The following is a 26,120-nucleotide window of genomic DNA, read 5'->3' on the forward strand; positions in this document are numbered from 1 at the left end:
TATGTTGACTTACTCACATTGGGTCTGGATGGTTCCCCATTGGGAAGTTGGTCATTTTATTTTAAGGTAGGCCCTTTATATTTGGTTGTATTACTTATGGTATCCCTTTTCTTCTTTGTTTTGTCATGATAAGTAAGCCTTTGTGTGTGTGTGTGTGTGTGTGTGTGTATATAGCTATCCTTTATAGATTATGTCTACAAGACCATTGTCTGTTTACTGACTGTACCTAAGTTTTCCAACAGAGAGGCAGTATCTTCACCTTGGCTTACTCATTTGCATCTCGGCTCTATGGACAACATACACATGCTATTAATTCAAGTCTACCCTACTGGCTGATATTACTCTACTGTATTAAAGATTAGGAGTGTGTTCCAGTATACTGGTTATGTTATATTATGTATTTATCCATGTATCACAATGTAACTTTGCAATTAAAAAAAATTGTTGCCTAAAGAGTTGTTCCAGGCACCTATAAAAAAAAAAGCAAAGTCAGCAGTTACAAAAAGCGTAGCCTCTGACTTTAAAAAAAACAGCCACTCACCCTTTCTGTCGCTTATGCGGTGCTGAACAGTCCCCCCGCTGATTCCCCCCCCCCCCGTTCCTTGCCCACTGGCAATCTGACCTCTGTACCACTTTCACGAAAACCCAAAGGGACAAGATTCTTCTCTTTGCCCATAAATCCTCTATCGCACTGAGATACAGGAAACGGGTTACAAGGTCCTCACGCGCTGGTATAGGGTGCCATCTTTCTTGCATCGTTGTTTCCCACAGGTATCGGATAAATGCTGGCGCTGTAACAACGCCACTGGGATGATATTCCATATTTTTTGAGAATGCCCATTGGTGAAACCATTTGTGGCCGGCATTATCAAACAACTTACTAACGTGGACGTGGTGGGTGAACCTCACCCAACGGCCAGTTAAAAAATACAAGTCCTCTCTGACAATTCAGCTTTTAAATGCTGGCAAAGCCTGCATCCCCCTTTGCTGGAGATCGCCTGCTGCACCCACGAGATCTTTATGGTTTTCTAGGGTGAAGGAGCTTCAGGACATAGAAGACTTTTCGGCTACTCTGCACAATCAGGAACAGGCTTTTCTGGACAAATGGAGACCGTGGGATCACTTCACGTGTACAGACGCCTACCTGCGAGAGCTTTCTGTCTCTGGCTAGGGCGTGGGGGGTATGGGCCCGGGAATCAGGTCACGCCAGCCCCTTCAGGCTTCCTTCCTGCTTCTTTCCTCCCTCCTTCCTTCCCTCTTGTGCTTTTCTCCTCTACACCCTGTGGTTCCTGCCACTTTCCACCTACTCTCACCTCTGTATGTATCCTCACTTTCTCCCCAAGTCTGGGGTCCTCTGTAACTTATACTTAACTGCTTGCTCAACTTAACTGCTTGTTCATTCCCCGACTGACTCCATGGTTAAGAGTCGTGGTTTCTTGCTCCTGTTCTTTACAGGAGTCCGTCCGTCAGTACTACCCTGGTACTTGACACTCACAAGTTTTGTATAACTGAGGTTGTTTACTTATCTCCAAATCCATCAGCCCTTGTTTCCTTTGATATGTCGGTTACTATACACATCCGGGAGGGGTTTGACTCCACCTTTCTGGTCCAGTTGACCATGTTCATCCTCCAACTAATGTGACCTTTTTGATGAAACTATGTTGTACTGTCTCAATTTTTTTTCTGATGTGCCTTAACTTTGTTTATTCTGCAACCTCTTCTTAAATAATAATAAAAAAAAAAACAGCCACTCACCTGTCCCACTCACCTGTCCCATGGATAATCGGTGAGCTCACCCCAGCCGTCTTCATTCTCTGTCTTCCCTCGGCAGCGCCGGCATCTTCACCCAGCTGAGACAGCACTGCGCATCCTGAATGGTGGATGCAGTCCTTTGGGACCTGTCAGTGTCCCAGAAGACTGCAGGGGGAGGGACGGAGGAGAACTTCCGTTGCCGAGCACCACGAATGGAAGTGGGAACAGGTACCTGTAAAAATCGGGTACCTGCTCCCTCCCCCTTCTCCTCAAAAGCGCCAATTGTGCAAGAACAGTGGGGGCCGAGGTCTTAAAGCGGAATTTTCCGCCTAAATGCATGTAACTGTACCTCCTAGATTCTGTCACATGTGAAGAAGGATTCCTGAAATATGTCAGGTCTTTGCATGTTTTGAACCTCTACGTGAAAAGTCATTTTTAATGTTGTGTAATAGATTTTTCCTCATACATAAGAAAGTTGTGCTGTTTCTCCTCTATACAGTATATCCACATAAAGTCCATGACTACAAATTCTGTTGTACATGAGGATGTGGACATATAGCACACACAATCTGGGCTTCTCTCCTGCTATAGATAAGTCCTGGAGTGTGTTAAAGTCCCCCCTCTGCAGAAGTTCATTGATTGACTTTTGTCGAATCGAACAAGTTGGAAAACATTTCTTGATCTGCAGCTACAGCCAATTGGGAGCTGCTGTCAAAATACAATGTCCCAGTGGGGAAGATTCCTCCATCCACCTTGTTTGTGAATCTGTTCCGCTGGCTGATTGGAAAAAAAAAAATAGCAGTTTATGGCCAGCTTTAGAGAAAACCCAACAAACCCAGTATGACAAGGGATAGATGATTCCATTTTCTTTCCTTCGACCATAGATGGAAGGAATGAAAATTGCTCGATTCCCCCAAAACACAGTCAGTGTTGATAGGGGAATACCTCCAGCAGCTCTATTGTGTTCTGCTGGTGGGGAGACTTCCCTGGCAGCATAACCAGTGCTGTATTTTGGCCTAGGCCAACAAGGCCCAGGCCTAGGGTGGCACTTTGCAGGGGGGGCAGCAAAAAAGCCAACCCCCCACCTGAGACTCTATTAGCCTCTGGTTGCTAGAGCCACCTCTCTCACCCCCCTCTCACCCCCCTCTCTCGCTCTCACTCACCCTCTCTCACCCACCCCCTCTCTCTCTCTCTCTCTCTCTCATCCCCCTCTCTCTCTCTCTCATCCCCCTTTCTTATCCCCCCTCTCTCTTTCATCCCCCTTTCTCATCCCCTCTCTATCCCCCCTCCCTCTCTCTCTTTCTCTCTCACCCCCCCCTCTCTCTTATCCCCCCCTCTCTCTCTCAACCCCCTTTCTGTTAAAAAAGGAGTGGGGCAAATTTACATGGGGGGGGCGCCCAATTTTAGTCTTGCCTAGGGCAGCACAAAACAAAAATACACCACTGAGCATAACACATTGATTACTGCTGCAGGCTATAGCCGTTGGCAGTAATCACATGCAAAATATTTGACTGGCTGATTGAACAGAAGTTGATCGATTGATCGACTTCAGTACAATCAGCCTTCCTTTGGATGGATTGAAACTTGGCCGGTCTCTGCTGAACTGGCCAATATTCGAACCATCTATGGCCAGCTTCATGCTGTGTACACACAGGTAGTTTTTTTTTTTTTTTCCGTTCAACCCAACTGGCTGAACAAAAAAAACAAAAACAGAGGAGCTTGCTGTACTAACTATATTATACTAACTATATTATATATATTATGTTAGTACAGTGAGCTATTGTGTTCTGACATGGGGACTGCCCCCCTGCCAGAACAATGAACAATGGCCAGCCAATGGCAGCGAGCGCTGATCGGATTCCAATCAGCTGCTGGTTTTCCAGCATGCACGTTTAACAGAAGTGGGACGTTGGGTGGGCTTCTGTCTGACAGGCTGCTGTACACACGGCTGAATGTCGGTTAGTTTCTGCTGAACCAACCAATATTTGACCTGTGTGTACCAGCCTTTAGAGCTCAGGGTGGCTTCTACCTAACCACCAACCCTAAATTTACAATAGGAAAACTCCAGCTTATGGTGGGGGCCGTACTCAACCTTTTTTTTTTTTTTGCATCACATTGCTGCTTACTTCCTCCAAACTCTTTCAGCCAAAGACTTCACGCACTTTCTTCCAACCATTGCTTCAACAGCAAAGAAAAAATCTCTAGGAGGTGGGACTTTTAAGGGCACAAAATGGTACAAGGTGTAAAACAAAAGAAAAATATTTATTACATATGAATAGAATAAACAGTAAACAATCATGCAGATTACAACAAACCAAGAATGGTTGTACATAGATAACCCAAAAATCTGTTTGGTATCAGTGAAGAAATACCCAACGCGTTTCGAGATATCAGACAATTTTCTCTTCGTCAGGGGTGAAGGGTTATGACTACAGTGTTATCTATAATTCAAAATATACATATGTCATAAGTGTACAATATATCCAACAATTAGATTAGTGAATAAAAAAGATATATATATATATATATATATACACTGACCCATAAGAAATATACAACCAAATTGCACTTGCGGCTTTTAACTTCATGCAGTGTGCCATTGGTTGTATATTTCTGATGGGTCAGTGTATATATATATATATATATATATATACAGTAAAACCTTGGATTGCGAGCATAATTCGTTCTGGAAACATGCTTGTAATCCAAAGCACTCTTAAATCAAAGCGAATTTCCCCATAAGAAATAATGGAAACTCAGATGATTGGTTCCACAAGTCCTTCAGTTTATAGTCTATATACAAAGATTATAGCAATGTGATAGGTTGTGTAACCATAAAATGTCCATCCACAATATGCAGCCTTCCCAAGGGGATTAGAAGCAAAATCTAGCAGAGCTACAGAATATAAGAGAGATGAGAGGCGCCTCTAAGTGTAGCAATATGGTTACATTTAATGAAGGTTCAACATTTAGCAACTCACATGGTTGATGATTAAAATAGGCACATCTAAGTATGCAGGCATCCAGGGTAAAGCTGTCCACATAGACCATCTTCTGAACCACCGGCTCTCACCACTGTCAGTCTGCAATCATGACTGGGAAGAATAGCCTGCAGTAGAGTGATCTGAAAGGGAGGCTTTGAATCACTCGTGGAGTGCAGCGGGGAAGGGATGATGAAGATGGCTGTGCAGAGGATGGTCTATGTGGATAGCTTTACCCCAGATGCCTGCATACTTAGATGTGCCTGTTTTATTCATCAACCATGTGAGTTGCTAAATATTGAACCTTCATTAAATGTAACCATATTGCTACACTTTAGAGGCGCCTCTCTTCTTTTTTATACATGACGCTACTTGTATATCAAGACATCGCTTGTATATCAAGTCAAAATGAATTTAAAAAATTTGCTTGTCTTGCAAAGCGCTCTCAAACCAAGTTACTCTCAAACCAAGGTTTTACTGTATATCTTTGTTATTCACTAATCTAATTGTTGGATATATTGTACACTAATGATATATGTATATTTTGAAATATAGATACTACTGTACTGATGAAGAGAAAATTGTCTGATATCTCGAAACACGTTGGGGGTTTCTCCACTGTTACCAAACAGATTTTTGGGTTATCTATGTACAACAGCTCTTGCTTTGTTGTAATCCGCATGATTTTTTTTACTGTGTTTATTCTATTCATATGTAATAAATATTTTTCTATTGTTTTACACCCTGTACCATTTTGTGCCCTTAAAAGTCCCACCTCCTAGGGTTTTTTTTCTTTGCTGTTCTACAATTACGGGATGGGGACCACTTATCCAAGTATCTTTGGTAGTACCATCCCACACCATTGCTTGGAACTGGGTTTCTAATAGCGAGAATGGTGGACCATGCCTGGACAATTAATATCACCAGAAGAGCATGTGACAGTGTCAGAGTGCAGGGGAGGCAGTTTTCACCCCCAAAACAGTAAATACCCCAACAAAGACCCTCATGGCAAGATCTCCAGTTATTTTATTTTGTTTATAAAGCTGCTGATTTTAAAAGATTGAAAACTATTTTTGAAATTACAATAACATGTCAAAGTTTATATGAGGTTTTAATGATTGGGATTTGATCTACTTTAAATGGATTTTTTTTTTCCCAAGGACAGGGAACTATCGTGTGCACAAGTTCACAGATTAGATAATGTATCATGTTTCCGCCAAGTCTATCAGTCTCCAGATCAGTGTTACAATGTAATGGTGCTCATGCCCAAACAAATCTAATTGGCTGATATATTTCCGATTTCTACGGTTAACTTGAATTAGTTAAAAATCCTTTATGTACACAGTACTAATTGTTTCTAATCCATTATTCTGCAATTTAATCAAAATCAGGCGATTAGATATGGCAGGAAATTTACTCAGCCTTGCCAATATTAAGCTTAAAAAGTTATCTTCATATTTATAGCGATCGAACTTAATGAAAACAAATTGACTTTTTATTACATATTAGGTAATTCGAGCATAACTAAGAATGAGTTGATGGATATAGTATATGATCTTTCACAAATGGAATCTGCATCTGGGCTTGTGTTGATGTCTGTTTAAAGCGAACCTATACTTTGCTTAGCAGGTAACTACTTATGCAAAGCAGTAGGATCACTTACAGTAACTGCCATCTCCCCAAGTGCACCTACTCTTCTTTTCTCCTTTTCTTTTTCTCTGTTCAGTCCCCAGCATCAAAGAATGGAAGCCCCAGATAAGCTTGATGTTGTGACTTGGACTTTACACAGGGTTGCACAGTGTCAAAGAACTTTTTGCTTCCCCCCATATGGCACCAATGGGTGTTTAAGCAGCCAATCACCGAACACCAGTTTCTTCTGGAAGTAAAGTAAGTGAGTCCCATGCTTCCTATATATAGAAGTACTCGGTATAAATGTCTTGGCTCCCAATATCCAATCCACACAGCTGTGAAGTAAAGGAAAGGTATGTGCTTGTGGACCACTGCAGGCATTCTTCTTTCCTGTAGGTGGCACTGTGCTGATGCTACAGAGGAAGAGGAGTCTGTTAAGGGAAATTGACCCAAGTGTGTCTCTGATTCGGTTTCCTCCACTGCCCAATGAGAATCCTCTCACAGAGTCAGTGGGGAGACTCCCCTCTCAGCAGACACACCTGGGAGACATGACAGCCAGCTGAAATCATGGCCCTGCTGTTAGGCAGCCAAGGCCCACTATACTTTTACCTATCACCTACCTGTAGGGTGCTACATCCACCCACACCAAAATGAGTCAGTTCCCTCTGACTCTGAGGCAACAGCCTCCTATCAAAAACACTGCCAAAAACGCAGGAGTACCCCACAAACCTGGAAAGGGGGAGAAGGGAAAAACGAATGTACAAAAAAATTACGGAGGAAAAATATAGCTTTACACTCTGCTGTACAAATTTACAAACATTTTAAGGTGCATGAAAACTGATGCACCCCCCACCAAACAAACTCGTTTGGTGAAGACCACGAAGAAAAAACACAATGCACATTTCCTTACTGACTGCCTCTAAAGATGATCCCACCTGTAGAGAGAATGGAAGCAAAAGTTAGTCAACTGCATACACATAGGAAAATGCAAGCATAACTATCTTGACAGTTGAGTGGAAAGACCCTCCTTTTAACTCTAAGGGCGACCTTTCCACTCCCTTCCCCGACTACCTCTGCTGTCCAGTATCTTGACTTGCCGGGGTCCACTCCTTGCCGGTAAGAAATCTGTCCCCTGGCATTGGCTTACTAGGCAGAGCCCTTTGAAGAAATGAACTGTAACTCTTTTCCAGCCATGCTCTTGTACTTTGGCCCACAGGTAAGTAGCTGCTTAGCGGATCATGTCACTTGCTAGACATGCATCCACTCTTCTCAGTTGCACTAGGGCCACAACTGCACCTTCCTGTACTGAACCCAGCTGTCCCTTCTTGCTTGGCAAAAATAATATCCCTCTGTTGGTCGCACGGTTGATAGTTCTCTTCCTAGCTATACATGTGCAACTCTCCTCTTCCATACTGTCTCCGAGGCTAGCCCCACTGCCCCTCTCGGCATGGCTGACTACGATCCTCACAGTATCGGTGCAATTACTATATAGAATAAATATCCCGCTGTCAAATGCACGGTCAACATCAGTCCACATAGCATGCACATACACCAGGCCCCTGGCACCTCTCTTCCCGTGCCTCTGGCCTCCATCTTCACTGTCCACACTGGGACCACTAACGTCCTCTTCTCTGTCCTCCCTGGGACCCCTGATGCCGTCTTCACTGTCCACACTGGGACCGCTCCCTGTTAAGCAGTTGCAGCACTCATGCACTTTGACACTTTTTCCTCCTGCTCTCCATGTTCTCACAGCAGAATACATTTCATAGTCCATATCAAAAGTTCTCATCAGATTGCAATTTTTCCTTTTAACATTTATGTTGCCACAAGCAATCTTCCATGTGTACTTCTAGCTTCATCCCATTCTCCCTGCCTCCTGCAGATCTGGTCTCACACCTAGCTTGCGGCTCGAACAACAATTCTGGGCACAAAAATTGTCTTTTTTTACTTTTTCTTTTAGTGTTGCCAGGGGCAACCGTCACAGTTACTAATGGCAAAATCCCGGACGAGCCCTCAAATGTAGCAATATTTCCAGGCCTTGAGCCTCAGGTGGGTCTGCCATTGTTACTGGTGACACTTCCAACACATTTAAAGCGGAGTTCCGGGCACAGAAGTCATTTTTCAATAAACATACCCCCGGGACAGTCAGGGCTAGCACATTCCACAATGGCTAGCCTCTGATCTGTCCCGGTTCGCACTTACCTTTTAGAAGGAATACTTACTTATAAAATTTCTTCCACAGCGTTTCCATCTCTCTTGTGGGCAGCTGAAGCCGGCGCGGTCCTCTTCTGTGTCTTCTTCCGCGTCTTCTTGTCCCAGAATGCGCCTGCACCAGCCCCTCTCGTTACTTCCGATGCGGCGTCGCCCGGAAGTGACGAGTGGGGCCGGTGCCGTCGTTTTGATTCCTGGGAGCGATGACGTTCAGCTCCCAGGAATCATCACGAGACAGGAAGTGATGGGTGAGCCGCGGCGCTGAGGGAGGAAGTACTCTGAGGTGAGTATATACGATCTTCAATTACAAGGTGAGTAAACAAAAAAAAAAAACCTAACTATCCAATTCCTTTTCAGGTGATGTCTAACTAGCGGAGGGGCACAAAAAAAAAATATCGATTTTGTGCCCGGAACTCCGCTTTAAGTTGTGAACCCAGGTGTGAGAACTGAGACATTGAACAATCCGGCATCTTTGTTTTGTTTTGTTTATTGTATAATGGGGATGGGAGAAGGGAATGAGTGGGATACTCCTCTGGCTCAACCAGGTTTGACTGGGACTTTATACAGAAAAATGCCCGTTGGCGCTGTCTTGACGCCGGCTGAATGCCGACCAGTGCTTCCTGGCGTTTAGAAATATTGTTATGCTGAACCTGTGCTAGAACTTTGATTTTAACTTGTTTGTTAACCCAGAAGATCCAGGACTGTAGAACACTTGACTCCTGACACTCGATTTAGCTCAAAAGTCACTGAACAGCTCCCTTCAGCCCTTCAGTGACTGAGGTAGCTCCCTGTCACTGCTTGTGCTGCTGCAACTCTTAACTCTATACACTGCACACTGTACACTGACTCTTCAGGGCCCAACTGCTGGCGCCCCCTTTAACACTTCAGGGTCTTCTGACTAGGTACCCCTTCTAACACTTCAGGATCCTCTGACTAGGTACCCCCTCTAACACTTCAGGGTCCTCGAACTAGGCACCCCCTTTACTGCTAGCTGGATCCCTGGGACCTTCACTGGAGTGGTCCCCTCTACACTAGGCAGACCCCCAGGGGCAGTTCACAGTACCGAATCCTCTGTGACAGAATCTGCCTTCTAGGGTAGATACAGGCCTGAGTGTGTCTCTGATTGGGTCTCCTCCACTGCCCAATGATAATCCTCTCACAGAACCAGTGGGGAGACTCCCCTCTCAGCAGACACACCTGGGAGACATGACAGCCAGCTGAAATCATGGCCCTGCTGTTAGGCAGCCAAGGCCCACTATACTTTAACCTAGCACCTACCTATAGGGTGCTACATCTATAAAAAAAAGGAAAAAAGGCATTTATATTGTTTTTTTTTTTAATCTCTCTACAAAAATGTTTTGCCTTTCATTTATATTTTAAACTGAATGGGTTGTTTTACAAGGTGATCGTTGAAATCACTTTAAGTAACTAAAATAAACCACTTAAAGTGGTAGTATCCCGCTTTTTGACACTTTTACCTACAGGTAAGCCTATAATAAGGCTTACCTGTAGGTACAAATAATATCTCCTAAACCGGCATGGTTTAGGAGATATTTACAGTGCATGCAGCCGCTCGTGGGAGCGGCGCATGCGCTCTGAAGGGCCGGGGGGACCTTCAATTAGTTTGCCGGGAGCTTGCCGGAAAATCACTCCCGCGCGCATGCGCGGGAGTGACATCATCGCGGCTCCGGCCAATCATCGCGCCGGAGCTGTCTCTTCCGGCCAATCACCGCGCCGGAGACGCCGAACCCGGAAGAGACGGCGAGGGATCATGGCAGCGCCCGCAGCGATGTCCGGGGGTCTGTGTTGGGGCTTCGTTCTAAGGTAAGTTACACATAATGGGCTAGTATGCGATGCATACTAGCTCATTATGCCTTTGTCTTGCAGGTTTTTTATTTTTTATTTTTTTTTATTTTTTAGGGTTTACAACTGCTTTAAAGGGATTAAAAAGGCAGAAGTTTTTTTTTTATCTTATTGCATTCTTTGCATTAGGATAAAAAAAAAACCTTCTGTGTGCAGAAGCCCCTTCAGCCCCCCTAATTTATCCAGCAATGTTGCAGGAGTTTCTTAGCTGCCCGGGACTCCTCTCCTCATTGGCTGAGACAGCAGTGCGGCGCGATTGGCTCCCGTTGCTGCCAATTAAAGTCAGTCAGCCGCGACTCGGTAACATGTCTGAATGGACACACGGAGCTGGAACTCGGCTCAGGTGCCCCCACAGCAAGCTGTTTGCTATGGGGGCACTCAACAGGAGGGAGGGGCCAGGAGCACCAAAGAGCGACCCGAGAAGAGGAGGATCCGGGCTACTCTGTGCAAAACCAACTTCACAGAGGAGGTAAGTATAACATGTTTGTTATTTAAGAAAAAAAAAAAAAAGAGACTTTACAATTACTTGAAATCAGAGAATCAGAATGACAGACAACATTTTTAGAGGCTAGCTTAGGTTCTTCACTCATTACCAATTTTCATGTTTCCTTTTCTTTTATTGGCCTTTTCGTGTACAGAATACAAAATACTTTATTAATCCCAAAAGAAAATTGGGAAATTGTTGCGACACAGACACACTTAAAGGAGTTGTAAAGTCTCATGTGCTTCAGCTGCCCCCCCACCCCCTCCGCCCCCGTTTTTCTTACCTGAACCCAATCGTTCCAGGCTCCAGTGGTTCCATCCGTTGTCTCGGGTCCTCATTGGATAGATTGATAGCAGCAGGAGCCATTGGCTCCCACTGCTGTCAATCAAAGCCAGAGACATGGGGGGCAGGGCCGAGTCCTGCTGTCTGTGTCTATGAACACAGCAGCGGGACTCGTAAGCGCTCTCCGTGGGGGGCACCCGATGAAGAGGAGAGGCCAAGAGCGCAGACGGGGCACCCCAGAAGAAGAGGATCGGGGCTGCTCTGTGCAAAACCCTTGCACAGAGCAGGTAAGTATAACATGTTTGTACATATATAACATGTTTTAAAAAAAAAAAAACAACCTTTACAAACACTTTAAGCCCCGGTTCACACTAGGGCGACCTGTGAGGCGACCTGGTCGCCTCACAGGTCGCCTCCCATAGGGAAGCTACGGACCCGTTCTAATAGGAGCGACACAAGTCGCTCCGACCTAGAAAAAGGGTCCGGAGCTTCTTTGGGGCGACCAGGAGGCGACCGCCATAGACTTCAATGTTATGAAGTCTGTGGCGGCCGCTCCGAGGTCGCGGCGCGCTGCTCACCGCGATCTCGGAGGTCGCCCCTGAAAGTAGCGTCGCGCCAGTGTGAACCGGCGCTAACAAAGACAACACAAGATCACAACAATAAACTACAGTAAACAAGATACAAAAACACAACAAAATTACCAACAACAGCCATTAGCACCAAATAAAACAAATTAAAACTACACTACAAATAAAACACCCATGCAATTAAAATACAACATAGACTAAATAACACAGATTAGAAAAACAGACAAGTAATGATTACGTTATTTGTCCATTGTGCAGAATCAGCAAAACATGGCTGTTCTATAGATGGAATGACTATAGATGGAGTGACCGTCCTTCTCCTGACAGTATATTTGGATTATGATGAATTCTTCTCTACCCAGATAGTGAACCAACGGGAGGACAGCACAGAGCGGGTACATCCAAATCTCTGTTTCATTGTGTGTTCAGTAGATGTCACTATTGTAACTGCAGCCTTATCATTGGAAAAACCACAGTACATAGAATGACTTTTTAAAGGGTCAGTCCACTAAAAGTGTCAATGTCAATGTAAAATTAAAAAAAGTAAAATATGTAGCATATTTCTGCAATACATATATTTATCCCCTTAAAGACCCTGCAAGTACAGAAAAATACATGTTTATTTGCCAGAAATGCAATCAGCATCTAATTTCCTGGTCCAGGCTGACAACACTGTGCCTTTTCTGGTCTGAATTGTAGGAAATGCTGTCAGCCCTGCCCAGATGTCTTTTTCTAAACCACACAATCCCTGCCCCTCTTATTATTATAACAAAAAGAGTAATCATTCTGTCAGTGGTGGCCCGTCCATTAGGGGCGCAGGGGCCGCCCCCCTATCCATGCGTCCGGCCCCCTAATCTATATGCAAGGTGCCTGAAGCATGGATTCCAATGTTTTTTTTTTTTTTTTGAAGCACGAGATTAGAGCCAGAGGCTCTAATAGGCTTAAAAAAAAAAAAGGGTGGGCTCGGGGCACAGAGCTCTGCGCCCTGAGCCCATCCAGTTGTATGACAATAGCAAATGAATATTCGCTATTGTCACACGGATCCTCCTCCTGGCCAATCAGGAAGCCGGTCCTGAGACCCATTTCCCGATTGGCTGAAAGGAGAAGCCATGCCATTGGCAAAGGAGGAGGAGGGAGGAAATGCAGGAGACTGAGGGGAAGCCGCAGCTGCTGCTTGCCTGCCCTCCACACGGTGAGTGAGCTGGTGACCCGGGGGAGGGGGTATGGTGTGCGGGTTGGTGTGGTCCGGGAAGGGGGGGGATATGGTGTGGCCCGTCTGCCATCCCATGGAGCACCAGCCGCCACTGCGTTCTGTAGTCCAGGATAAAAATTAGGAGGGCTGATTAGACTCCTTGAGATAACACAGGAAGTGTGCAGATGATAAGGGACAGCTCTGAATTTCTGACAAGATCAACAAGATATTTGATGGTATATTAAATTAGCCAAAAGGCAAAAATAAGAGATGTTCATTATTAGGGTTTTAGTAGACAGGGGGAAATATTAAACCATTGTTAGGCTAGGTACACACAGGCCAGAAACCATCTGAAAATAGTTAGTTTGGCAGTTGCTCAGCTCAGCTCTCGTCCAACACAAGCTCAATGAGCATGTTGGAAAACCAGCAGCCGATCGGCATCTGATCAGCGCTTGCAGCCAATGACTGTGAGCGCTGGCTGGTGTGTTCAGGGAGGGTCCTCCTTTCAGAACACAATAGCTCAGCAGGGAGATCCCTGTACTAACATCGCATAGTTAGTACAGCACAGCAACCTACTCAGTTTTTTTTCGTTCAGCGCAATGGGTTGAAGGAAAAAAGACTTTCTGTGTGTACCGTATATTCGATTATTAAGGCTGTCCGTGTCCCCATTGAAGACATTACTGTCTCTTCCTGTACCAGTGACCACACAGGAAAAGCATGGACAGCAAAAATAAGTATTGTAATCTACTTAAATTATATGTAGACCCTCACCTTGTAAAACAACTCATTCCGTTTAAAATAGAAATGAAAGGAAAAACATTTGTATATATACAGTATTTCACAAAAGTGAGTACACCTCTCACATTTTTGTAAATATTTTATTATATCTTTTCATGTGACAACACTGAAGAAATGACTACAATGCTACAATGTAAAGTAGTGAGTGTACAGCATGTATAAAAGTGTAAATTTGCTGTCCCCTCAAAATAACTCAACACACAGCCATTAATGTCTAAACCACTGGCAACAAAACTGAGTACACCCCTAAATGAAAATTTCCAAATTGGGCCCACCTAGCTATTTTCCCTCCCCGGTGTCATGTGACTCATTAGTGTTACATGGTCTCAGCTGTGAATGGGGAGCAGGTGTGTTAAATTTAGGATTATCGCTCTCAATATTTCATACTGGTCACTGGAAATTCAACATGGCACCTCATGGCAAAGAACTCTCTGAGGATTTGAAAAAAATAATTGTTGCTCTACATAAAGATGGCCTAGGCTATAGGAAGGTTGCCAAGACCCTGAAACTGAGCTGCATCATGGTGGCCAAGACCATACAGCGGTTTAACAGGACAGGTTCCACTCCAAAGAAGTTGAGTGCACGTGCTCAGCGTCATATCCAGAGGTTGTCTTTGGGAAATAGACGTATGAGTGCTGCCAGCATTGCTGCAGAGGTTGAAGGGGTGGGGGGTCAGCCTGTCAGTGCTCAGACCATTCAATGCACACTGCATCAAATTGGTCTGCATGGCTATTGTCCCAGAAGCCTCCTCTAAAGATGATGCACAAACTTGATCTCCAAACCTAAACCCTATTGAGCATCTGTGGGGCATCCTCAAATGGAAGGTGAAGGAGCGCAAAGTCTCTAACATCCACACGCTCCGTGATCTTGTCATGGAGGAGTGGAAGAGAACTCCAGTGGCAACCTGTGAAGCTCTGGTGAACTCCATGCCCAAGATGGTTAAGGCAGTGCTGGAAAATAATTGTGGCCATACAAAATTTTGACACTTTGGGCCCAATTTAGATATTTTTATTTAGGGGGTGTACTCACTTTTGTTGCCAGTGGTTTAGACATTAATGGCTGTGTGTTGAGTTATTTTGAGGGGACAGTAAATTTACACTGTTATACAAGCTGTACGCTCACTACTTTACATTGTAGCAAAGTATCATTTCTTCAGTGTTGTCACATGAAAAGATATAATTAAATGTTTACAAAAATGTGAGGGGTGTACTCACTTTTGTGAGATACTGTATATATACATTCAAAAAAAATAATAAAAAGTAAGGCACTTTTTTTTTTTATATGTGCATCTTGATAACTGCAAAGACTCAAAAAAATAATAATTAAAAAATGTATATATGGTTATTTTTATTTCAGTGTCTATTAACCATAAATCCATGTAGTGAAAAATATTATAAAAAATTATATATATATTATGTATAAAAAAAATTGCTTAAAAAAACTAGATGCTGGCAGCCATGTGTATCTTTAAGGTGTCAAAGTGCATATACTCCATAAGTGCATACATGAATGTATAAATGTACAATGCAATATTCATACACATAACATACTGTGCACAATAAAAGTGCAAAAATAGTGCTTAAGTGCATAAATTAACTTAGATACAGATTGATCAATAGAACACAAATAAATATATATATGAGTGTTGAACAGATAAATAATGGCCTTGAACCATAAAAATAAATGGTCTGCCCCAACATTAACACCATGCCTGTAGAGTTACTTCTTAGTAGCCATTCCACCTCGTGAACTAATCAACACTCAATGCTCACCAGAAAGTCCCAGGCTGCTGGGACCTAAATAGCATTTTAAATATCTGGGGTTTCCAGTCCATTATACCACGTTACCTCTCCTTTCCACAACCGAATTTATAAATGTGTATTTGGTTTGGGTTCATCTGCAATCCACAGGTGGCCTGGAGCATGACCAAAAAAGAAGAACCTTTTTTGACACTTTTGGGGGTACCAGTGACATTACTACAGTAATCAGTGCTACACATATGCACTGTTACTGTAATAAAGACACTGGCAGGGAAGGGGTTAACCCAGGGACGATCAAAGGGTTAGGTGTGACCCTAGGGGGGTGTTTTCTAATTGGGGGGATGGGCTTGTAAAATCAATATAGAGACCAGTGTTCCTAAATAGGAGGAACACAGAAGCTCTGCATTGATTGCTGAGAGAACAACGGTCTGCTGTGCTTACAGACAGCAGACCACCGTTCTTTCTTCACAAGGAGCGATCGCGGGTGCCCGGCGGCAATCGCGGGCGCTGGCCCCATGGATTAATGTCCCCGCTGGATCGCTCCCGCAGACCGTAGTACAGATACTGTGATTCGCGGGAACCCACCGACCTGCCACTGTATATAGGCGGCAGCTATTTGGCAAGTGGCTAAAGCGGAGCTCCACCTAAAAGGGGACGCTCCGCTTGTTTGCTTCCTCCCTGGATACCTGGCTTTGACACAATCGCCACAATCGCCACAATCACTGTGTGGAGATCTACGTAATTTCAGGACCCCTCCTCCTTCCCCCCTCTGCCTTCTGGGAGACACACTGCTCCCAGAAGGCAGCAGGACCATTCAGAAAGCGTAGCCTGACTTGTGCATGTGCAGTAGGAAACAGGCTGTGAACCCGCAGGGCTTTACTTTCTGTTTCCCTTAGTGAAGACGCTGGCCCCTGCACCCAGGGCCAATGGACGGATCGGCTTAGGGTGCCAACATCGCGGGTTTCCTGGAAAGGTAAGTATCCTTATGTGACAGTATTTGTAGCTTCTGACTTTTAATTTATTTTCCCTAGACTGGAACTCCTCTTTAACTACTATAAACGCCAGGACGCCATTTTGGAGTAAAATTGGCCAAAGCGGCTATTTAGTAACAAATAACCAAAATATAACAAACATTCCTAAAACAGAAACAATATTAATAATGCAGTAACCATCAGCAAAAGGTTGCTGATCCTTGGAGGCACAAAGTAAGAAACATCAACAATGTATCTGCATAACTACGGTCCCCAGGCGCACCGCACCAGCTCGGAGACAACCACAACTCTCTGCAGATACCTCTCAGTTCAACTTACCAGTTAAACCACCATTAACTGGTATTCCACATAGTACTCCATAACTTAGATGGGTCCCTAATATGATAATAACAGTGGATTTTAAGACCCCAACCACCATGCTGCTATAACCATCCAAAGAGAATTGATCAGTGCAGAGGTGGGAGGGCACTTTACCTCCAACTCCCGGAACTTTACAATCACGTTTAGAAGACCCCCTGGCCCTGGAGCCCTTCCTCCTACTGTGGACCCACCAATAACTATAAGTGCACATTTCTATCTTACCTTGTTGAAATGAACCCTCTCTTTCCCATGTTCCCATGTCTGCCCAGTCATGTTAGCCCTTCACTATTTTTTATTTTTTGCTACGAGCTTCTTTGGTCTTTTAGATAGGCAGCCTGAAAACCAACTAGAAATCTCATATGACAGGTTGAAAACGCTGCTGCTTATTGCAAGGTTTAAGGTTTACATTCTTTAACATTGTAGAGAACGAAACATGGTGAGTGACAACAAGACTAGCAGGGGGCTGGAAAATGACAAAATCTTCATTGCTTGTAGGTATAGAGCTGCAACAACAAAAGTGCAAGCACCCCAAGACTTTGGGGGTGGGGATCACCCAAGACTTCATGGTAAATGGGAACTTCATGTGCAGTCACTGGGATAGGATGAGAAGATAAGTGGGTGCAGAGACTGCAATAAAATCTAAAAAAGGCTACTTAAAGCGGTTGTAAACTGCGGCTGGTGAAAAAAACAAAAAACCCCTGTAAGGCAATTGCATAATGTGCTAGTATTCATCGCATACTAGCATATTATAGAACACTTACCTTAGAATGAAGACCTCCCACAGCGCGCTGTCACCGCTGAGAGGGCTGACATCTTCCCTCTGGAAGTTTTTCTTCTGGGTCCGCGCACTCTGGCTGTGTTATTGGCCAGAGCCGCAATGACATGACTCCCCATGTGCATGGGAGCCCTTGGTTCCAGCATAAATCTCTGAAGTTCCGGCAAGGTATGCTGGATCTTTGGACCGCACATTCACATCAGTCCCTACCCTCAAGGAGCTTACAATCTAAGGTCCCTAACTCACATACATACACAGTAGGGCCAATTTATTTTATTTTTTTATACAGGATCCAACTAATTTTTACCTGTAATAAAGGTTTCCTGGAGTTAGGAGACCGGCAAAAAATTAAGACGATTTGGTCATATTTTGCTGCCAATCACCTGGTGAACATACAACCCAGGTGTCCTAAGCAGCCCATAGATGATTCCATTCTTTTCTTTCAACCCACTGGAATAAAAACGGACCTTATTCCTCCGTCCACACATTCGATGTGGATGGGGGAATCTCTCCAGCTGAACTATTGTGTTCTGATGGCGGGGGGGGGGGCCTCCTCACCGTCAGAAAACAATGATAAGCACTGCTTATGTACAACCACTGTCCCCACACATGGATCTGAATTTTGCCGTTCTCTGGTGAATCGGCCAAATTTCGATCCAAGTATGGAAAGAGGAGTTCCAGTCATTTTTTTGTTTATTAAAAGTCAGCTGCTACAAAAAGTGTAGCTGCTGACTTTTAATAAACAGCCACTCACCTGTCCCACGATCCAGCGGTGTACTCACCCCAGCCGTGTTCGCCCTCCATCGGCGGCGGTGGCATCTCTACTAAGGGAACCCAGCTGTGACAGCTTGCGGTTTTATAGCCCTGTGCCCACTGTGCATTTGGGAGGCATCCATGTAGCACTCTGTGATTGGTCCCAAAGTCTTCTAGGACCTGTCATGTGTCCCAGAGATCTTTAGGAAGGAAAACTTCCGCTTCCGATCGGTGAACGGAATAGAAGTGGAAGCAGGTACCTGTCAAAATTGGGTACCTGCCCCCCTCCTCCCGAAAAGCTCAGTTTCACAAACAGGAGCCGGGGAGGAGGCCTTAAAGAGGAAGTTCCACTTATGGGTGGAACTCCGCTTTAAGACTATGTCTGCATCCTGTACTGTAGGATCAGGAAAAGTTTGTTTATAGCTCCTAGATCAATGTTTCCTAAGTTTAAATAAAACACACGCAAGAGGCCCCTTTTGAAAGAGGGCTATGCTGTTCAGAAACCAACTGCAACCGCACTTCAGAGTTTCTATGGTGACCTGTGGATGAATTACTCCACCGTACATACTGCTTCAGAGGTCAGTGAGGGCTCGTTTAAAACTCATTTACAGCTTAGTAAAAAAGAGGTAAACACTTGGGACCGACCACAGACCTGGTCCGAGTTATTGAACCACACATGCCCCTGCAATTCACTGGTAGATTTCTGCACTACAGAGCACAGCCCCACCTATGAATCTCTCAGAGATATCTCTCAATCTATAAGCAGCCACAGCAGACCTTCAGATGAGTAGTAAACACATTGTCAGAGACTGCTGTAGGCACATTGTTGGGAGTCAGCCAAGGATGACCCGAAAACCATGATATTAGCACCACTAGCATTAAGCTTCTTCTCAAACATAACATGAAATGTGAGTTCTACTAATTTCCAGTAGTGTTTTGTCTTCTGGGTGAAGATGCTGTCAGCAGCAACTGTCGGAGAATCACTGGAGGGAAATCTTCTGTGTGACATCCTCTCATAATGTATAATGAATGCCTGGGGAACATCTTTATGGTGGCATTCAGATGTGATTTTTACGGGCATAATCTCGGCGGATGAGCCGCTAAAGTGACATCACTGTTAGAAAAACAAGAAACTTTCCAGCTCTGTGCCTAATGCTAAATGCAGTCATGATCTTATCTTCTACATTGCTTGCAGCAGGATGGCCATTACCCTATTAGAGGTGATGGTGCACATGGTGAGACATAGGTGTATAAACATCACCATGGTGTTGTCTACAAGGCCACCCACAGATATGAAGGTCTGAGTGGACCTCACACATTGACATTATCAGAGGTGATTGTAAATCCTTGGAAGATATAAGATGCAGTGAGTTCTGCTCCAATTTCTCACTCCTATAATGTGTAAAATAATTGTTCCCTTGGGGTTTTCCTAAAAGCTTGTATCCCTGTATAACATACCTGGTGATCCTGCCAGTTTCTTCTACTTCCTTGCACAACGTGACAACTCTATCCACGGGCTGCTGCAGCTGTCCTGGCACTGTCACCCCAGTAAACTTTGCTGCTCTAAACCAAGCTATGACTACGTGTAATGTGTTTTCCTTCTCTTGTTGTCACCAGCCCATGTCACAGGCAGCTATGCCTGCTAAAGCTATCCTAACAGGTTAATTGACATGCTCATGCAGGGGACCTCGCTAATTCACTGCCCTGGACCTCACGTATGTTAGAGCGGAGAAGCGGTCACATGACCACTAGAAGTAAAGGATAAATAGGTAGTTATTTTTTTGCTTGTTTTACCATGGAGTGCTAGTTATTGTGGGCCATGATAGAATAGTGAGAGTTGCCATAAAGGTTTATATATTATTTAAATTTAGATTATGTATACCTGACATGTCCATATCCCCCCTTATACATACGTCTTACAGCAAGGGAGTGATCTTCACCCACCGAGGAACATGTCCGAACATGACTTTTTAGCATACCATTTCAACTTGGGGGTACATGCACAGAAATAAATTGGTGCTGGGGAGATATGGGATACAAGCAGAAAAAGGGAACAAAAACCACTAGATGCCAGGGGAAATAGGGCACAAAAAACACTCACTGCCAGGGGAAATATGTGTACAATAAAACACTGGATGCCAGAAGAAATACAGGCACAAAAACCCTAGATGCCAGGGGAAATATGGGCACAAAACCTTAGATGCCAGGGGAAATAGGGCACAAAAAACTCTCACTGCCAGGGGAAGTATAGGTACAAAAACCACTGGATGCCAGAAGAAATACAAGCACAAAAGCCCTAGATGCCAGGGGAAATATGGGCACAAAAACCTTAAATGCCCGTTGAAATATGGGCACAAAATCCCTACATGTAAAAGGAAATAAGATCACAAAAACAACACGAGATGCCAAGGGAAATATAAGCACAAAAAACATTAACTGCCATAGGAAATATAAGCACAAAAACCACCAAATGCTAAAAGAAATTTAGACACAAAAAATCAAATACTAGGGAAAATATGGGCACAAATACCACTAGATACCAAAAGAAATACAGGCACCAAAACCCTAGATGCCAGAGGAAATAAGAACACAAAAATCATTTGATGCCAGGGGAAATACAAGCACAAAAACAAATTACCTGCCATAGGAAATATAAGCACAAAAACCGCTAAATGCCAAAAGAAATACAAGTACAAAAAAATCAAATACTAAGGAAAATATGGGCGCAAAAACCACTAGATGCCAAAAGAAATACAAGCACAGAACAGTTTAGAAAATCTTCATGTATATTATTGTGTATCTGAAGCCAGATATTTATTTTGGTTTTGGGTGGAGTTGGAAATAGTTAAAGTGTCTGTAAGCCCAGTGAGGTATAGAGGTATATGCCCAGTGAAGGGACTATTCTCAGGTTATACGGGGAGACAAACAAATCCTCCAACATAGGTTGTACCTGTTTATCTGCAGTCCTTTCTTCTTTACATCCGTTCAAAGTGCTGAATTTATAAGCTTTTCTGAGAGTTCAGAAAAAAGGGGGCGAAGAGCTGAAGTTCCACTCTGCAGAGCTCAGTGAGGAGAGCTTTGAGAGCTGATTGGAGGGAACAGACAAACCCCCCCCCCCTCCACACAGCTCGCAGGAACAGAGCTGAGGCTGTCAATCTGCTGGATCTCCTTCCCCTGTCACCATTTTTCTTTTGGTGTCAGGAAAACTTGTCAGAAGGTATTCATGCTGATAGCAGACGAATAAAGCAGCAGACAGAAATTACACTTAAAGCGGAGTTACGGCCACCAAAAAAAAAATTTCGATGAAAATACCCCCCGGACAGTCAGGGCTAGTACATTCCACAATGGAAATCCTCTGATCTGTCCCGGTTCGACCTTACCTGCAAGAAGAAATACTCACTTTTAAAATTTCTTCTCCAGCGCTGCCATCTCAGATGTGGGCAACTTGAAGCCAGCGCGATCCTCTTCTACGTCCTCTTCCGTCCTTTTCGGTCCCACGATGCACTGCGCCGGCCCCGCCGTCACTTCCGGGGCCGCAGCGTCATCCCTGCCAGAAGCTGTTTAGCAAGGTATGATGCGCCTGAACCGGAACTGACGTCGGGGCCGGTGCAGGCGCATTGATTCCAGGGAGCGATGACTTTCAGCTCTCAGGAATCATTGCAAAACGGAAGTGGCCGCCGAGGGAGGAAGTGGAAGAAAGGTTAGTATATTTTTCTGCAATTACAAGGTAAGTAAAAAAAAAAGGAAATCGTAATTATCCATTTCTGTTTCAGGTGACCTATAGCAAGCGGATGGCCGGAACTCCGCTTTAAGGGAAGATTTACTAGAACTGGAAAGTGCAAAATCTGGTGAAGCTCCGTATAGAAGCCAATCAGCTTTCTGGTTTTATGTCAAAACCTAATTGAAGAAGTCGAAATTAGAAGCTGATTGGCTACCATGAAAAGTTGAACCAGATTCTCAGTGCTCCAGTTTGAGTAAATCTCCCCCTTAGCATAGGCGTGCGCACAGGGTGTGCCAGGTGTGCCTGGGCACACCCTAATCATTCTATGTGGTGCAGATTCCCCCTGTTTACACCCTAAAAAGATTGTAAAAAAATAATAAAAATAAACAATAATTTAAAAAAATTAATAAAAAAACTACAGTCACCATCCACTGCCCTACTGATACCAATCTCTGCCTACGGACACTGTCAGTATATACACATGCACACACACATATGTGTTTGAGCTTTGGGGTGCACACCCTAATGCCATAGGCTGCGCACACCTATGCCCCTTAGTGCTTTAAATTGAGACAAGTACACGCTATAGAGGGATATTCTTTGTTCATATTTCATATCCGAGGTTTACAACTACTTTATGACACCCCTCAATTTTTTTATTTCTGTGTCCTGTTGGGGAGATTTTCCTAAACTTTGTGTCCCCTGGATATAGTGGGGAGTAAGAAGACATCTCTCCAAAGCTAAGGGGTGTAACTCTTTCATCCAAGCATGGACACAGAAAAAACCTGACAGCTATGATAGGAGAACCAGGGGGACCCCACAGGAACATGTAGCAAGGTTTCTAGGCCTATGCCTGATGTGGGTCTGCCATTAGTACCGGAATCCTCTCCATCCCCTGTGAGCTGAGTCCATAGGTGTGACAACTGAAGCAGTGACAACTCCAGTATCTTTGATTGTGGTTTTTATTATAAATTAAGGGTATGGGAGAAGGGAATGAGTGGGATACTCCTTTCGGCTTGAACTAATTACAATTGGGACTTTGATCCTGAAAATGCCCGTTGGCCCTTCCTTGACGCCAGTCGGCGCCAGTCAACGCTCACTGACTCTGAGAACACTCTGTATAACAGATGAAGTGATGAATCCCCGACCTGTAGTCTAGTAGATCCAAGACTGAGAACTGTAGTTCTCCTGACACTGTTTCACTGTGAAAGTCTCTGAATACTTTCTCCCGCCTGGCACAGCTTGAGGTAGTATTTTGTAGAACTCCAAATAACTATCACTGTAACTGGCACACGCAATACAATTCAGGGCCCAGACTGCAGGTGCCCCCTTTACTCCTTGAACTCTTCAGGGTCCACTGACTATGTATCCCCTTTACAACTTCAGGGTCCTCAACCTAGGTACCCACTTTACAGCTAGCTGACACTGGATCCCAGAACCTCTTCCAGAGTGGTCCCCTCTGACTCTAGGCAGACGCCCAGGGGCAATCCTCAGTACTCATGACCTGTGTAGGCTTTCCTGGGACTGGACCCCTCTCTCTCACTCCGCAGGCTCTCGGCACACCGGATGCCCTCAGCTCAACTCAGCACTCTCTGGACACTCAGGCGACACCCCGAGATATCCACCTTCCTCAGACAGGAGGAGAGACAGCCGCACTCTACTTCCTGGGACTCTGCTCCCGCCAAAGACACCGTGCCACCCACTTCCCCCCAAACGTATACCCACTCCCAGAATCCCTTGCAGCATAATCTGCCTTCTGGGGTAGTTACAAGCTGAGATGTGTCCCCTGATTGGGCTTTCCACACTGCCCTATGAAAAGCCTCTCACAGGAGCCAGTGGGGATACTTCTCCCCTCAGAAGGCACATCTGGAAGTCCTGACACCCTAACTAGACAAATCACAGCCCTGCTGTTAGGCAGACAAGGCCCACTATAGTTTCACCTAGCACCTATCTGTAGGGTGCTACAAACGGAAAAACTCAGGAACATAAAAAAACCAGATTGGAGTTTGCTTAACTTACCTAAGGAAGCCAAAGTCCTTTTCAAAGAATGTGTTGTGGACAGACGAAACAAAATTACAGCTATTTGGTAAAGCCCATCATTCTACTGTTTTTGGAAAAAGAAATGAGGCCTTTAACCACTTTACCACTAGAGCATTTTGCTGTCTTACGTCCAGGCCACTTTTTGCGATTCGGCGCTGTGCGACTTTAACTGACAATTGCGCGGTCGTGCGACGCCGTACCCAAACGAAATTTACGTCCTTTTTTCCCCACAAACAGAGCTTTCTTTTGGTGGTATTTGATCACATCCTGTGCGATTTTTCCTTTTTGCGCTATAAACAAAAAAAGAGCGTTTATTTTGAAAAAATACAATATTTTTAAAAAATTTTTATATGAAATTCCCCCCCCCAAAAAATGTAAAAATCTAAATTTTTTTACATTTTTGGCCAATTTGTTTTCTGCTACCTATGTTTGGTAAAAAAAATCATGATAAGCGTATTTTGATTGGTTTGCACAAACGTTATTGCGTTTACTAACTAAGGGAAAGATTTCTGTAATTTTTGGTGTTTTTTTTTTTTTTAACGAGTAATGGCGGCGATCTGCGATTTTTTTTGCGGGACTGCGACATTGCGGCGGACAGATCGGACCCTTGACTGACATTTTTTACACTTTTGGGGTTACCAGTGACATTACTGCAGTAATCAGTGCTATATATATGCACTGTTACTGTAAAAATGACACTGGCAGGGAAGGGGTTAATTTTATTGGAGAGGGAGGGGTTAATGTATGCCTGGTGCTTACTGACGTGTGTGGGGGGAGGTGACTGAGTGAGTCAGGGACAGATCGCATGTTCAGCTAAGCTGAACACAGCAATCTGTCACTCCCTGTCACTTAGGAGATCCGCCCGCTCTGTTTACACAGGCGGGCGGATCTCCAAACTAGATTCCCCGACGATCGGGGAAGAGCAGCGGCGATCGCCGCCGCTCCTCCCCTGGCCCGACTCCCGCTGTGAATGAAAACAGCTGGAGCGAGCCTCCGGCGGCGCGCGAGCGCCGCCTACAGGGGGAGGAGTCCAGCGACGTAGTACTACGTCGCTGGACGATAACGAACCACTTTGTCACAGTATGGTCAATGTGACCAGTCGGCAAGTGGTTAAATAAACAAAAGTCCCTACAGACAGACATGGGTGGAGGTTCACTGATGATGAGAAGCTTTCCCCTCACTCCTCGTTCTAGGCAAAACTCCAACATTTTGGGTTCCCCCTCTATTTCTCTGTGACAATGGTCACCAGTACAAATGGGGGGGGGGGGGTAGAGCTCCCCAAATGAGACATCAACAAACCCTGGACAAAGGGTCTAACACTTCCCAACACTATCCAAAATAAGGTTTTGCCTAAAGGTTTTAACTTTTTCATTTTTCCCTAGCACCTTTTGCAATAACCCTAACACTTAACATTTACCCAAACCTCACACTAATGTCTGATGTGAGGCAATTGTTTTAACACTTTACTGTCACTGCTAAAACATAACCCTAACTCTTAGGCTCTGTACACACCTCAGTGTTTTGAATCATGGGCGGAATTGCCCCGATTCTGCGCGCTAATCCAAATCACGGCTAATCGTGGGACGCGTTGCGCAACGCCATCACTTCCTAATGGCACCTCAATCATGCCGCAATTGTCACGCAGTAAATTGTGCTGCATTTGCAGCAAATCGCAACACGCGACGCTTTTGCCCAAAAGTAGCTCATGTTTCGTTTTGAAGCATCGCGCGTTTCGATTACAGCCCGATTTACCATGTGACAATCGCGGCAAAATCGCAGTGTGTTTGAAGTAATGGCATCGCGCGTGCCTCACGCGATTTGGAATAATAATCACGGCGATTCCGTCCGCGATTAAAACCGCTTAGGTGTGAACAGAGTCTAACAGTGACACTAAGGGCTATTCTTATTCTCCAAAAAAAAATCCATACACATCCACTACT

This window comes from Pelophylax lessonae (assembly GCF_965119305.1).
Source record: "Pelophylax lessonae genome assembly, chromosome: 4".
NCBI classification, from domain to species: Eukaryota; Metazoa; Chordata; class Amphibia; order Anura; family Ranidae; genus Pelophylax; species Pelophylax lessonae.